The 13,644-nt window shown below is 45.1% G+C and overlaps 1 protein-coding gene across 1 annotated transcript in view; it reads right to left on the reverse strand.

Moving 5' to 3' along the window:
* Positions 1 to 13,644, reverse strand: part of MAGI2 (membrane associated guanylate kinase, WW and PDZ domain containing 2) — a 1,211,123-nt gene that overhangs the window by 672,544 nt on the left and 524,935 nt on the right. The gene's annotated exons all lie outside the window — the stretch shown is intronic.

Raw genomic sequence — 13,644 nt, forward strand, 5'->3', positions numbered from 1 at the left:
AAGGGAAAAGAATTGAGTGGGCAATTCTGAACATTAACAGGCAGTAACTTCCGCAGTTGGAAAGTATAATTACCAAATGCCCTTATTCCCAATAGCTCAAGGTTATGACTAACGACCTAGGCTGCTGAATCTGCAAAAACCAAACTGTAAAGCTTCCCAAAGGCAGTCCCCTCTCCCATCCTAGATCTGAAACCAAACTGAATGTCTTGACTTCCAAAACATTCATTCACAGGTATCTAATGATGTAATGTCATAGATGTCAACTTAAGATAACATCCTCTGCTGAAGATAAATGTCTTCAGATTTAATCTGAATGAAAACCCTACCTGGTAACTAAGATAGTTCACCATAAACATTCATTAATGCAGAAATGTTTATGAAATGAACTTTTTTCTTTCTCTGTGTGTTTGTGAATGAATCGATTAAAGCTTCAGTGAAGAGGGAGAAAGACAGACAGACAAATTTATGATTGAGATGATTTTTGGTGGCACGTATGAAGCATGGCTGCCCTTATGTGCAGAAAGGAGAGGTGAAAATTCAGTTGTGCGTGTACCATTCCTAAAACATGTCCATGTAAATGATCAATGCTCAATGAAGAAATTTCCCACATAATATTGGAAATTTCCACTTGAACTGATATAGTACATAATTAATGCAGAAAGACTCTGACTGGCATGAGGCTTCTAGAAAGAATCCAGGCAGGGTTTGAGGGCTATCTGGCCATGTTGCCTTCAGAACATTAGTTTATACAAAATGGATCAGATTTTATTGGAATGTCTTTTACCAGTAAAACATGATCACCAATGCTTCTACATCAGCTCTTCAATGAGCAATACTGTCAGTCAAATCTGAGACATACAAATATTAAACTATGTTCTACATTATCCAAAGATATCCCATGTTCACCCACTTAGCACCTTTATGCCACCATCTGTTCTAGATTGTAGTATGCGCCTGTTGTACAGAGAGGTGTCTAACAGAAAATAACAACAATAACAACATCATTCAATTTATATACCGCCCTTCAGCATGACTTAATGCCCACTCAGAGCGGTTTACGAAGTGTGTTATTATTATCCTTACAACAGTCACCCTGTGAAGTGGGTGGAGCTGAGAGAGCTCTGAGAGAGCTGTGACTGACCCAGGGTCACCCAGCTGGCTTCAAGCAGAGGAGTGAGGAATCAAACCCGGCTCTCCAGATTAGAGTCCTGCCGCTCTTAACCACTGCACCAAACTGGCTCTCAAAACCACCCAATCAATTACAGGGGCAATCTCAAGTACACTTTCCTGGGGAGTAAGTCCCATGAAATATCGTGGAACTTACTTCTGAGGAGGCCTGCTTAGGTTCACTCTCTGAGTTTTAAACCAAGCTGCAAACTGCCACATTCTGAGCTTGGTTCCAATCAATCTGCACCACAGCAAAGAGCACTTTCCATGGACTGCATCTCATGGTGTTCTAGAAGTGCGCATTTTCCATATAGTTGATTATTAGTGGTTTATCTTCAGAGTGATGCCCTTCTCTATTTTAAGATGTATAATAATAGAAAAATGTTATGACTATTGTGTTTGAACTACAGACAAGCAATATTAATGGTAAATCTGCCAACAAAGAACCTGGAAACCTTTCAGATTTCCCCCTTGCCAACCTCTGCCTCTAAAGTCTCCTGACTGCCAGGTAGATTAACACAGACAAAAGCAATCCCATTACATCCTTTAGTGATTTACACAGGACTTTCCTGGGAGTTTTGAATTAAGGCCATTTCCTAGCTCCGATGCATTAAGAGAAGGCTGATAAAAAGCTTGGGGACATATAAGCAGTATGGCCCTATGATCAGTTTGTTGTGATTAACTGGTGGCTAGTTGCATGCCAACATCCATGTGGAAGTGAAAATTACATCCACAGTTTGTTTATTTATTATATTTTTATACTGCTTCTCCCTTGAATGAAGCCCCAAAGCAGTTTACAACATTAAAACCATTTAAGAACAACAATAAATATTACATATTAAAACTAAAAACATCACTGCAATTAAGAGGCCCCACAAATACAATGAATAGTAAAAAATCAACCAGGTGGCAAAGATTCCGTGGTATATCACAGCCGGTTAATAGCCTGTTGAATCAATTCTGCCTTGCGTGTCCTGCAGCACCTAGATAGGTCCCGTAAGGCATGAGTATTGTCTGACAGAGCATTCTACCAGAATGAGGCCACCACAGAGAAAGCCCTCAACATGGTGGGAGAAATAAGCTACTTGGGCACTTGGGTGGCTGGGCACCACCAGTAAGCCACAACATGAAGAACATAGATATTGTGGGGGAACATATTGGAAGAGCTGGTCATTCAGGTATGGTGGTCCAATGTTATGTAGGGCTTTAAATGTTAAAACCAGCACCTTGAATTTGATCCATAAACCAACTGGAAGTCAGTGCAGCTGCTGTAAAATAGGTTGCATATGGGCAGACCATGACAAATTGGTTAGGAGCCTAGCAGCTGCATTTTGAACAACCTGCAGTTTCCAGAGCATCTTCAAGGGCAGCCCAGTGTAGAGCGAATTACAGTAGTCTAACTTGGAGGTAACCTGGAAGTGGCCAGATCTAACTGAGACAGGTAGGAGGCCTGCTCGCGACGTTGGCCAAGATGGCAGAATGCTAACGTCACTGTGGACACCTGCTTATCCAAAGAACACAACGTATCCTCAGTCTCTTCGTGGAATCCACCAGAGAAGTTGTACAATATTCAAAGCAATTTTTTTCCTGCAATGGAATGAAGCCTGTCTTTCCTAAAGTATAATATGTTCTTTCATTCTATTGGTTCATAAGCATTCTGCCAGGTATAACATTCCATATTTGGTCATAGATCCAGAGGAGTTAGCCGTGTTAATCTGTAGTTGTAAAATAGTAAAGAGTCCAGTAGCACTTTTAAGACTAACCAACTTTATTGTAGCATAAGCTTTTGAGAACCACAGCTCTCTTCATCAGATGCAGAGAACTGTGGTTCTCAAAAGATTATGCTGCGATAAAGTTGGTTAGTCTTAAAGGTGCTACTGGACTCTTTACTATATTCCATATTTGGCATCAGCCCCATTTAACTGTAGGACTTTTCAGAATGGTATGAAGTGTTCTGCATAAGTTTTCAGGAATCCTCTGCTCTCCGATATGTAAACCTCTTCCTGAAGTCTCACATGGCTGAAAAGTCTTGTCACAAGAAAAGTTTTTAAATATGCCTGATATTAGGGCTGCAAGCTCTAGCTGGTGCGCCCTTCAGAATTAAACTTATAGTTTAGGGTTGGCTGTCCCAAATTTTCATTGCAGCAAGGCAGAAACGTTTACTTACAGTTCCATCTATAAGGAAAAGGAAAACATTGTCAGATTGTAATGAAGAGGATGACTTGATTCAACATCTTTCTTTTGGATTTTACCCGTGCCCTGGCTATACGGAGCACCTGTGTGCCTTGATTAGGAAGCTTTATTCCCAGTTACTCTCTGTGCCAAATTTGCTATGAAGCTTAAGCACTTGGACGAGAAGCACTCTGCACAGTGAGGTCTCCTTCCAGATCCCAGACTAGCGTCCCAGACTAGAGGGGGGAAAGGAGCCCTCAAGAACGCAGGCCCATTTCTGCATAACTGGGGTGGTAGCCAATTTTAATTGTCGAAGGCAATTCTGATTTCATGTCAATAACAGAGAACGATATGGTTCTCCTCTTAGGTATTTTGGATCTGGTGTATCACCAAAAAGGGGAATGGAAAAGAAAATATTAAAGAGTGCCTTTCCTTCTAATTTGCCCATCCCACGTCCCGACTCTCCCAAAAAAGTGAAATAAGAACGGTGGATTTTCTGCTGACTCGGCTTCTCAAGAAGGTGTGCATTACAAACTAGACAGCTGCTGCACTGCAATTACTAATGCTACTTACTGAGTTAATATGCCTCATTTGCATATTATTTCCAGGGAAAGAGAAATTATGCAAGATTTCAATTTTGGGGGCGAAAACAGACTTTAATTGCAAATTCTGTTCTCAACAATTCCTCATTACAAGCATATCAGTGGGGAATGGAGCGTACTGGGTAGCCAACAATTTACTCTTGTCTGTTTTATTCAGCCTGTGTTTGTTCTTGGTTGTTTCCCCCCCCCCCACCCCCCTTGAGCTTTTCTTCAGCTTTGCTGAATCTTTCCATACAAAGAGCCTAAATAAGGCCGGGTGGTGTGAAAGCTAATCTCTTCCTGTTCAGTAGCTGCTTTTCATTGTTGACAGTTTCTGAACATATAGAAAACCATCTGGATTGCCCAGCATTTAAGGCTGCAGCTGCACTGCTTCTTCCTTCTTTCAATAAATAAAATAAAACGGGGCCAGTTGGAATTAGGCCTCCGGGCAGGGCTTTTTTTCTGGGAAAAGAGGTGGTGGAACTCAGTGGGTTGCCCTCGGAGAAAATGGTCACATGGCTGGTGGCCCCGCCCGCTGATCTCCAGACAGAGGGGAGTTGAGATTGCCCTCCGCGCCATCTAGCGGCGTGGAGGGCAATCTCAACTCCCCTCTGTCTGGAGATCAGGGGGCAGGGCCACCGGCCATGTGACCATTTTCAAAAGGTTCCGGAACTCCGTTCCCCCGCGTTCCCCCTGAAAAAAAGCCCTGCCTCCAGGATGTCTTCACCATTCCACGCTTATTCATGGGGATACAAAATGTTTACAGGCAAAGTGTTACACTGAGTCACCAACAACAACTCACGGCAACCCCACGAAGCTCAACTTCTGGAGGTCTTCAAGGCAAGGGGTGAGCCCAGGTGGTCTGCCATTGCCTGCCTCCTCACCACCGCGCCAGGCCTCCTCGGTGGCCTCCCATCCAAATATAGACCCTCCTTAGCAATGAGATCAGGCAAGTCCAGGCTATTACAGGACATCTTTCTTTTTCTGGTCGCATCACAGGAGGCCTTTTTGTGGGCATCGTGTCCTCTTTTCAAATATCGCTTTTCTCCGAAAAGGCCATATGTGGCGGTATTATCTACATTTATAAAAGCATTAATCAGACCGTGTGCATGCACTTAAAGATCCATTTCCTCCATTTCCTCTGATGAACTGGAATTATGTGGCACCTCGAGGCTTTTACTTTTGTGAAAGCAAATGGAAACACACACGGAGGGGTGTGTGCGTCTGATACATTACACTATTTCTAAACACCATCTCAAGGGCTGCGCCTTTTATACCGAGTAATTGCCACCACATTTGCACCACAGAAATAGAAGCTCTGGAAATTATACCTGCCTGCAATGAGACATATCAGGAATCAAACTGAAACTATTGCCTTTGCAGTTTCACTGCTGAGTGTTTTTTTTTTAATGCTAATTTCATATTCCTATACCTTGACACTCTTTCTAAGGACCTTACTACTCATCCCTTTCCACTAGCCCACACTTTTTCTAGTAGCTACCCTTGTGACTTTTGCAGAGCACTGTTGGGTGGGTGGGTGGGGGGTTGTTCCATTTCCTGTCAAGCGAACTCCAGCAAATCAAATCACCCATGTTGTTATGAAGGAAAAGGAAAACACCCCCCCCCCATCTCCCTCTTCATCTGGAGCTCCTCGCCACAAGCCCCTCTGTGACTGTTGTAAGCCTGAATATGTTGATCCAGACCTCACTGCTTTGCCAATGCCAACCTTCTGTAGACCTTTGGCTCAGAGATTTCTCCTAGGAAGCCCCGTTGTAGCATATCACAATACAAACAACAAACATCTCCTCTTTTTCATTGCTTGGCATGATCATGTCAAGAGGATCCCCTTTGAAATCCACATCAGAGATCTTGTCATCACAAAAAGCACACCTGTTCATTCAGAAAAGGAACGTGTTCTACGGACTGGGAGTTACACCTTTCAATTTTCAGCAAGGTCTATTTTGCATATTCCCCCCCCCCCCCCACACACACACACCTTTCCAGTGAGTGGTGAATTATCTAAGCCATGCATATTTTAAGCACACTTCTCTTTCCCGTTGATGCTGTTGGGAGAGGTGGCCCTTGCCAATGTCCACATAACCTGCCTGTAAGGAATGTTCCCTATCTCTGGAGGCAGTCACCCTGCCAGGGGTTCCCACTCCAGGGGAAGAAGTGCCCACTCGCCTTTCCTCCCCCACTGCCCAAATATTCCAAAACGCAGAGCCAAGATTTCAAACAAGTGAACTGAGCTGAACCAGGCAGGCAGCCTGAGCAGAAGCACAGCGGTCAGAACAAACAATTGTGCGGGAGAATCACGTGGCTACTTAGAAACCATCTTCTTGGAAGCAGAGGAGAAAGCGTGAAACGTTTTTCAGCAGGTTCAGGAGAAAATGTCAGCAGCACACAGCTGCTTGTGGCCCTGTCTGATTGCACCTCGCTATACTGGGGAGGGGTGGGGGCCACCAGTCACCCCTTAAAGAGAAAAATTTAAAGGGCCCATTGCAAATCCGATTTATTGGCATGGTCCTGAAGCACTCTGCTTTACTCTGCAGATTTCGACAGCACATGGAACGGAATGTCAGTGACGATCAAGTATGTATTTCTGCATGCATTTCCGATACCAGGGATTTAAAAATGCCCAAGACATCAGCTCATCTCTTGTCCTGCCCCGATTCTAACACAATCCCCTTCCCCCACATAGGCAGTTTAGCTCAAAATCAAGCAGAGCATAAACTAGTACACAATAGCTGATTTGTGTGCATGGCTGTCTCACAGACATGAAAATAAACACAAAGCACCATGCATCCACATGGAATTCTTTCCTCCTTTTTTTTTGTTCCAAAAGGTAGAGGGCACATGCAAGAACAAAAGGAAATCCATCCTTCCCCAGGAAAGCAAACAGAAAATGCATTGGAGTTTAAGCTAGTTCTAGCTAGCTTTCATCTGACATGACAACAGTCACACTCAAGCAGACACAGAACTCTGAAATGCAAAATCCTGGCTCTTTCCCATCACTTGCTGTTAACTCATTGGGAGGCTGTGCAATTTTTTTAAAAAAAATATGATTTCTCTGCTTTTAATTGCAACCAGAAAGTGCCTTGAGGAGAACCAGTTTCTTTGGACATGACTGAAGAAGTTCCTTTTCTTGTCATTCAGACAATGAACAAACAACTCAAGCACATTTTCTCCTCAATGCCTGACCATGACACTAGCCTGAGACATCCAAAAAGTCCACCTGTCTGTTCTTTGCTAGAAATCTTGTATCTGAGGATCTCTGTGCAGCTGTCCAGCATTGTAACAGGGGTTTCAACTGCTGCTTTTGTTTGCTGTATTAGCTGACACTTTCCAAATGCAAGAAGGGTTTTTCTATCATCCTAACAGCACTTCACATCAAATCCTCTAGACACCCAAGCAAGGCTCAGGATCAAGTCTGGATGCCCCATCTGTTGGAGGAAAGGGAGCCAGGTCGATCACAACCAGGCACTGTGGGGTTTAGATGCTCGCAGCTGACCTTCCTTCCCCACCCACCCTCCAGGTTCCTGAATCCAGACAAGAACACAGGGAAAGGCAGGAGAGCCAGAGAGGGGAAATGAGCAGAACATCTGCCTGGGCACAGCCTCCTCCTTACCTTGCCATGGTCTTCACTTAGCCACTCTGCCTCCTCCTGCCATTCAAGCCACCTGTACTGATCCAACCCATTTTGAAGGGAAGAAGCGTCAGCTGCACTGGGGAGCAGTTCAGCAGGGAGGTCTAGAATTTTCCGCTTGAGCCAGACACAGCAACACTAAACTGCAGCTGAGAGCTTTTGTCTTGCCTCCTTCCCAAAGGCAGAGCCAGCCCGAGCAGCAGAGGCGGCAGCAGTAGCAGCTCCCGGAGTCTGTCTCTCTCTCTCTTTCTCCCCAGCCCCCACGAACTGCTCCTGGGCAGGCAAGGTCCTTGACGCTGCAATGACCTCTTCTCTGCCCATCTCTACCTATTACTCTCGATAAAAGAGCATGCTTAGGTGGCAATCAGGTGACCCCCCCTCCTCCCTTTAAAGCAGGAGGCAGGCTGATGGAGCCTCTGAGCTGCCTTCTTGTGTTTTTTTTAATATCCATTTGCATTACAAAGCAAGAGAGGAAAATGTAGCTGCAGGGGAGATAATTAGTGTTTTTTCCCTTCTGCCCCCATCTCTATTTCCCACCTGACATATCAAGGAAAAGGTGGGAAAATAATATAATTAAACTTTAAATTATGAGCCGGGCAGGGGTGGTATGCCATGCATCACCCCCAGCTCCCGGCAAGCAATGAACCTAATTTTACCCCGACTGGAATTTTCTCACTAAGGCACATCTAGGGTTTAGGAATAGATGCATGGCGCTGCTTCCATGACTCAAAGAGGGAATAGTATCTGTTTGTATGTTTGTGCTGGGCAGAGGTCACCGTTTCAATGCATGCTGCACCAGCAACATTTGTATACTACAGACCAAACCAAGACCATATAGGCTGTAGCATGTTATGAGAAAATACGTGAATAGAAAAAGCATCAGTGAACCCAGAGTACCTTCCCACAAAGGAGGCTGCCTGGTGAATTCCTGTTTGATTTATTGTTCTAGCTTCACTCCTTTTTCATAAGCTACCAAGGGAGACAGGTAATTCCTGCCATGTCTCTGCACTAGATGCAATTAAATCAGTCACTTCAAAGGAAGAGATGCTACACAGCCACCTGCCTTCAGAGGGGCCTATACTTTCTGCATGAGATGGGTCTGCCTCTTTCCAGAGCAGAGATAGGCCTACACAGAGTGACACATGCCTATCCACAAGGTGTGGGGCTCACGCATTAAAAGCAAACCTATTCAGGCTTCAGACGGAAGTGTGCTACAAAAGTGCGTGGGGATTAGCCTTCATAAACAACTTAGGACTCTTTGCACCCCATATTCTGTGCGTTACTGTCATAGGAGCTCTCCCACAAGTTACTACCACATGTATACACCAGCAAGATCACGGGATACCTTTGAATGGAAATAAAATAATAACCTGAAGTCTGTTACAAGCTTAGAAGCAGAAGGGAAATGGCAAAACTGGTTCCTTTTATTTCTGAACCTGGCCTTTTACCCAATCAATGGCCCAGTTGTCCCACTGGGAATGGTGCCCAATATGCCCTCTAAGTACCCCTGTCATCCATTATCTATACTGTGGTCACGTTTTATATATATTTGGTCCGGTGTTCTATTGTGTCTGGTATGCCGTAGCCTGCCTGTGGCCTCAAGTGACCCAGTCTGTTTTTTGTTTCTTGCTGATGCATCACAAGAACTTCTATTTCCTGACCTTCCATGTCACACATCATGGGGTCAACTTTCATTTTGTGGGAATGGCATGCACACCAGGTTGCAGAACCTGAAAATTACAAGGATGTTGAGGTCCCCGCTATCAAATGAAAAAGAATTGAGAGCTCCTTTCTCAGGGTGGGGATTAAATAGGAGTCAATCACTGGTCCCCCACGGTAAAGAGAAAGCTCATAAATAGCCTCTTGTTAAAGAAGAGTTCTTCTATTGCTATGCTAAGTAAGCAATCTTTGAATTGGGAGCAGAGCTCATTATCCTAACACATGGTGTGCCCTTGCACAATAGCCAAATTAGCAGCAGAGGAAATCTGAGGACATGCAATAGTGAACGTGGGTTTGCCATTCTGCTCACCTTGTATCAAATGGAATATATTGTGGGCATCTGTTTGCACCTGACATACTATTAGAAATTTGGCACATGTTGACTTCAAAGCCTGTGTCATATATGTCTGTCTAACATATCTACCATGAGTATTTTCTGTGTTCTGTACTCTGTACTGATCCTCTGAGAGCATGCGAAGTTGCATATTGGTGGCCTGTTTGGCTGGGAATTGCTTATCTGGCAGGTGCCTACTGTGTTGTCTACTTTCATTTTCACAGCCACTCAAGAATGTGTCCTTGAGTGCCGGCTTGAGCCTGAGAACTGAAAATGACTTAATCTCTCCTCCAGTTCTTCTCTCCTCCTGTCTCAAACCCCCTCTCCCCCTTTCTGGCTCCTTCACACCAGAATCCTAACCATCCATATCCTAAAGGCAGGAATTTTCCCTATAACTCACCCCTCCAAACTTCTACACATCGTTTCTGCCAATACCCTTGCCTGTGTGTGCTGATACTGATGGATCTCTAATAAAGTAACTTTAACTCATACCCTGGAATGTGTGCAGTGGGGTACTATGGGGATCTAACTGCCAGAACCTGACAGCCTGCCATCCTGTATTAATCAACAACAAATAGATATCCCCGAATTTTGCATCATGATCTCTGCTTAACTTGAATCTTCCACCAGAACAATTTACATGAGATCAATACTTTGTCCGTGCATAACCCAAAAGCATTTATTCTCATTCCCTGTTAGTCTACCAAGAGGTGGGGGAAGTGGGAGATGATACTGCCAACCTTTTCTGTATGGACTAAAAACACTTAATCAGAAACTATCTTGCTGTGGAATTGAGGCTCCACTCTCATTACACAAATATCATGGAGACCTCTCATCAAACAACCCAGTTATCAACCAGCCAATCCAATCTGAACTGGCACTCCTAACGCTGACATTGCTAATGAAAGTCAAAGAAAAGTACAGGTCTGGGAAACGGGCACTGGCTATCACAGTAAAAAAATATCTATTTTATTCCTTTTTTAAAAAGTGTATCTCTTAGAAGAGGGAAGCTGCTTGGTATGTAATCAAACCTAACATCAGAAAGCTATCTAAAAATCATTTTCAATGGAAACAAAGACATAACATACCTAGATTTCTAGATACAATGTATGGGGATCAGGCTAGGGTTGCCAGGTTCCCTTTCCCTCCCAGGGGTGGGGGTGCAATTACGCTCTCTTTGCTCCCGCGCACTCCTGCATCTATGTGATGATGTCACATCCTGGAAGTGACATCATTGTGCAGGCATGCGTGTGTTTTGCATTAGGCTGATAGGGCCCCAAACAGGCCTGATTTGGACCATTTAGGACCCAAATCGGCCCACCAAAAAGCATGGGAGTACTCCTGGGGAAGCTTGATGATGTCACTCCTGGGAAGTGACATTTTCGTGCCACCCCAGGAGCATGCCCACTGGCCAGGTGAGTGATGACAGGGAGCGGAGCATGGGAGTGGGGTATTCTGTGCCCCCACCAGGGGACCTACGGTCCCTAGATCAAGCAAGGGAGCTTTTAGCATGGATAGGTTTTTAATTCAATATATGGGAGGTATTGAAATTACTACTAGCTTTTGTAAGGGTGCTGAGATCTTGAAAGCGGAGCACAGCTGGTTCTTTTTGAATTGCTTGATATTCAGATTCAGGACAGGGTTAAAGTGAAAGTCAGCCCACCTATTTAGAATGCCGCCCCCCCACCCCGCCCCGCTGAATCAGGATGGTGATTGTGGCACAGGCTGTCATTTGCTGGTTCCTGGTCTGTGTTTCTCCCTGAGACTCAGGCAGGTTAGCCATTGTAAGTCATTACAGCCAACATAATGGGAAGTCCAATAAACAATGCAACAGGATTTGAACTGTACAGATCTGGACCCAACCAGAAATCTGAGAACAGAACTGAAACAAAGCAAAGGAGCCAGCGGCTCCATGACAAAGCATCTGCGTAGCATGCAGAAGGTCCCAGGTGCAATCCCGGCACCTCCCGTTAAAAACAATCAGGAACAAGGTGATGCGCAAGGCCTTGGCCTGAGACCTTGGAGAGCTGCTGCTTACCAGCATAGGCAAGATTGGCCTCCATAGACCAATGGACTGATTCAGTATAAGGCAGCTTCATGTGTCTGTGAATGCGTTCAATATGACACGTTAAATGATGCAAAAATTACATAATAGGATCCAAATTAATTGTTGAATGAACTTCACATTTGAATAAACGTGGAGTTAAGGTCTTAGAACAATCTCAGTCTCTTAGGGATACCTCTCTTCCTCCTATGTATAACTTCGTCTTCTCTTCTTACCACCAAGGCTGATACTAACTTTAGCTAGTTTTAACCCTAGTGTTTAAAATGATGGGGTGAAGCTGGATGGTGAATCCTGGTCAAAATGAAGCTGGGATAATGTTAGCCCTCTATATAAAGACAAGTATCTTGACTGACTCATCAACGCCCAGCCAAAACTCCTGAACCTAGAAACGTGAAATTTGGGGAGAACCTTCCTTTTGTGATGTAGAGGCTCACTAAGAAGGGAATTTAAGAAATTCACCCCTTAAGGGGGTAAAAAGGGGTAAAATGTGTTTTCCCAAAGGGATACAACTTCCCTGTGTAGCTGACAGGCTTCTCTTCCCCCCACCCCCGCCAACTGCCAACTCAGCCACTCTTCCCTGAGGTCATTTGCATATGCGGCCTGATTGGTCATCACCCAAACATTCTAAATAGTTGCTGTTGGGAGTCCTTGAATGTGTCCTGAGGAAAAAATATACCTCCCAGTCTTCCCCACTAGGGTTGCCAATCTCCCTGTGGGGCCTGTGTTTCCTGTGTGGCTTTCAGGCTCCTGCCTGCTCACACCCTCCCCCTCCCTGATGGGTCAGCTGTGGAACTCTGTGTTCTAAGGTAAAAATTAGGTAAAGGAAACTGCAGGCAGTTGAAGAAAGACTGTACAAGACTCCTGAACAGGGATTTTATATAAAAGTCAGTATGGCAAATGAGTTTTTAAATGTTCATGGGGAGATAGTGCGTGACCTTTTAGGGGCTATTTCAATGTGAATCTCTCAAATGAACCAGCCGAAGTGCCCACCACACCACCCCTCCCTCAGTCCAACTCCACCTCACACCTCTCGCAGCCATCACCTCTTACTGCCGCCAAGAAGCCTTCTGGCAGACATCCTGCAAGATAGACCAATGCTAAAAGGAGGAAGCAACTTAGAGATGCGGCAAAGAAATATGCACATCCTACTCCTGTGGTGCACCAAGCAGCAATGGCCAAATACCAGCAAGATCACCCCGAGGTGCATAGAGCGGCAGAGTCTCTCTATGAGCAAAGCAATCCTGGAAGACGAGTAGAGAGGTGCTCACTTCCATGGAAGATCAAGGCTCACTCAGGCATGGCATATGATCCTTCTCTACCTTCAAGCTGCCTCTTATCCTCATCCATGCAGAAACACCCCTGTTCAGCATCTCAAAACAAAGCAACATGGCCCAAGTGCTGTGGAACTGTAAGCTCATAGTTTGGGATGAGAGCACCATGGCGCTTAAGGGGTGTTTTGAGGCACTGAGCATAACCCTCAAAGATGTCAGGGGCAACGGGGAGAGCGATGGGAGGAGTCACAGTGCTGCTGGCTGGAGACTTCTGGCAGACACTGCCAGTAGTCCCAAGGGGAACTCGAGCTGACGAGGTTATCATGTGTGTCAAGGCATCATATCTGTGGCCCCTCATCAGGTAACTATCACTAAGAAAGAACATGAGGGTCCACTTGAGAGGTGAGGTGTCCGCTGGGGAATTCTCTGAACTCCTACTAAAAAGAGGGGAAGCAGCGTATCCCGAGTCCAAGGGAAAGGTGACCATCCCTGCAGGCCCGGGCACAGTAGTGACAACCCTAGCAGACCTAACAGCCACGATACACCCTGATATCGCCACTATCACAGAGAAGTCCATGGACTGGCTGTGCAAGTGTGCCATTCTGACCCCCAAGATCGACAAGGCTGCCAACATTAATGAAACACAACAACTCACTCAAAATGAAGTACAGATCTGTGGACTCAGTGGT

This window comes from Eublepharis macularius, chromosome 9 (genome assembly GCF_028583425.1).
Source record: "Eublepharis macularius isolate TG4126 chromosome 9, MPM_Emac_v1.0, whole genome shotgun sequence".
In the NCBI taxonomy this organism is placed as follows: Eukaryota; Metazoa; Chordata; class Lepidosauria; order Squamata; family Eublepharidae; genus Eublepharis; species Eublepharis macularius.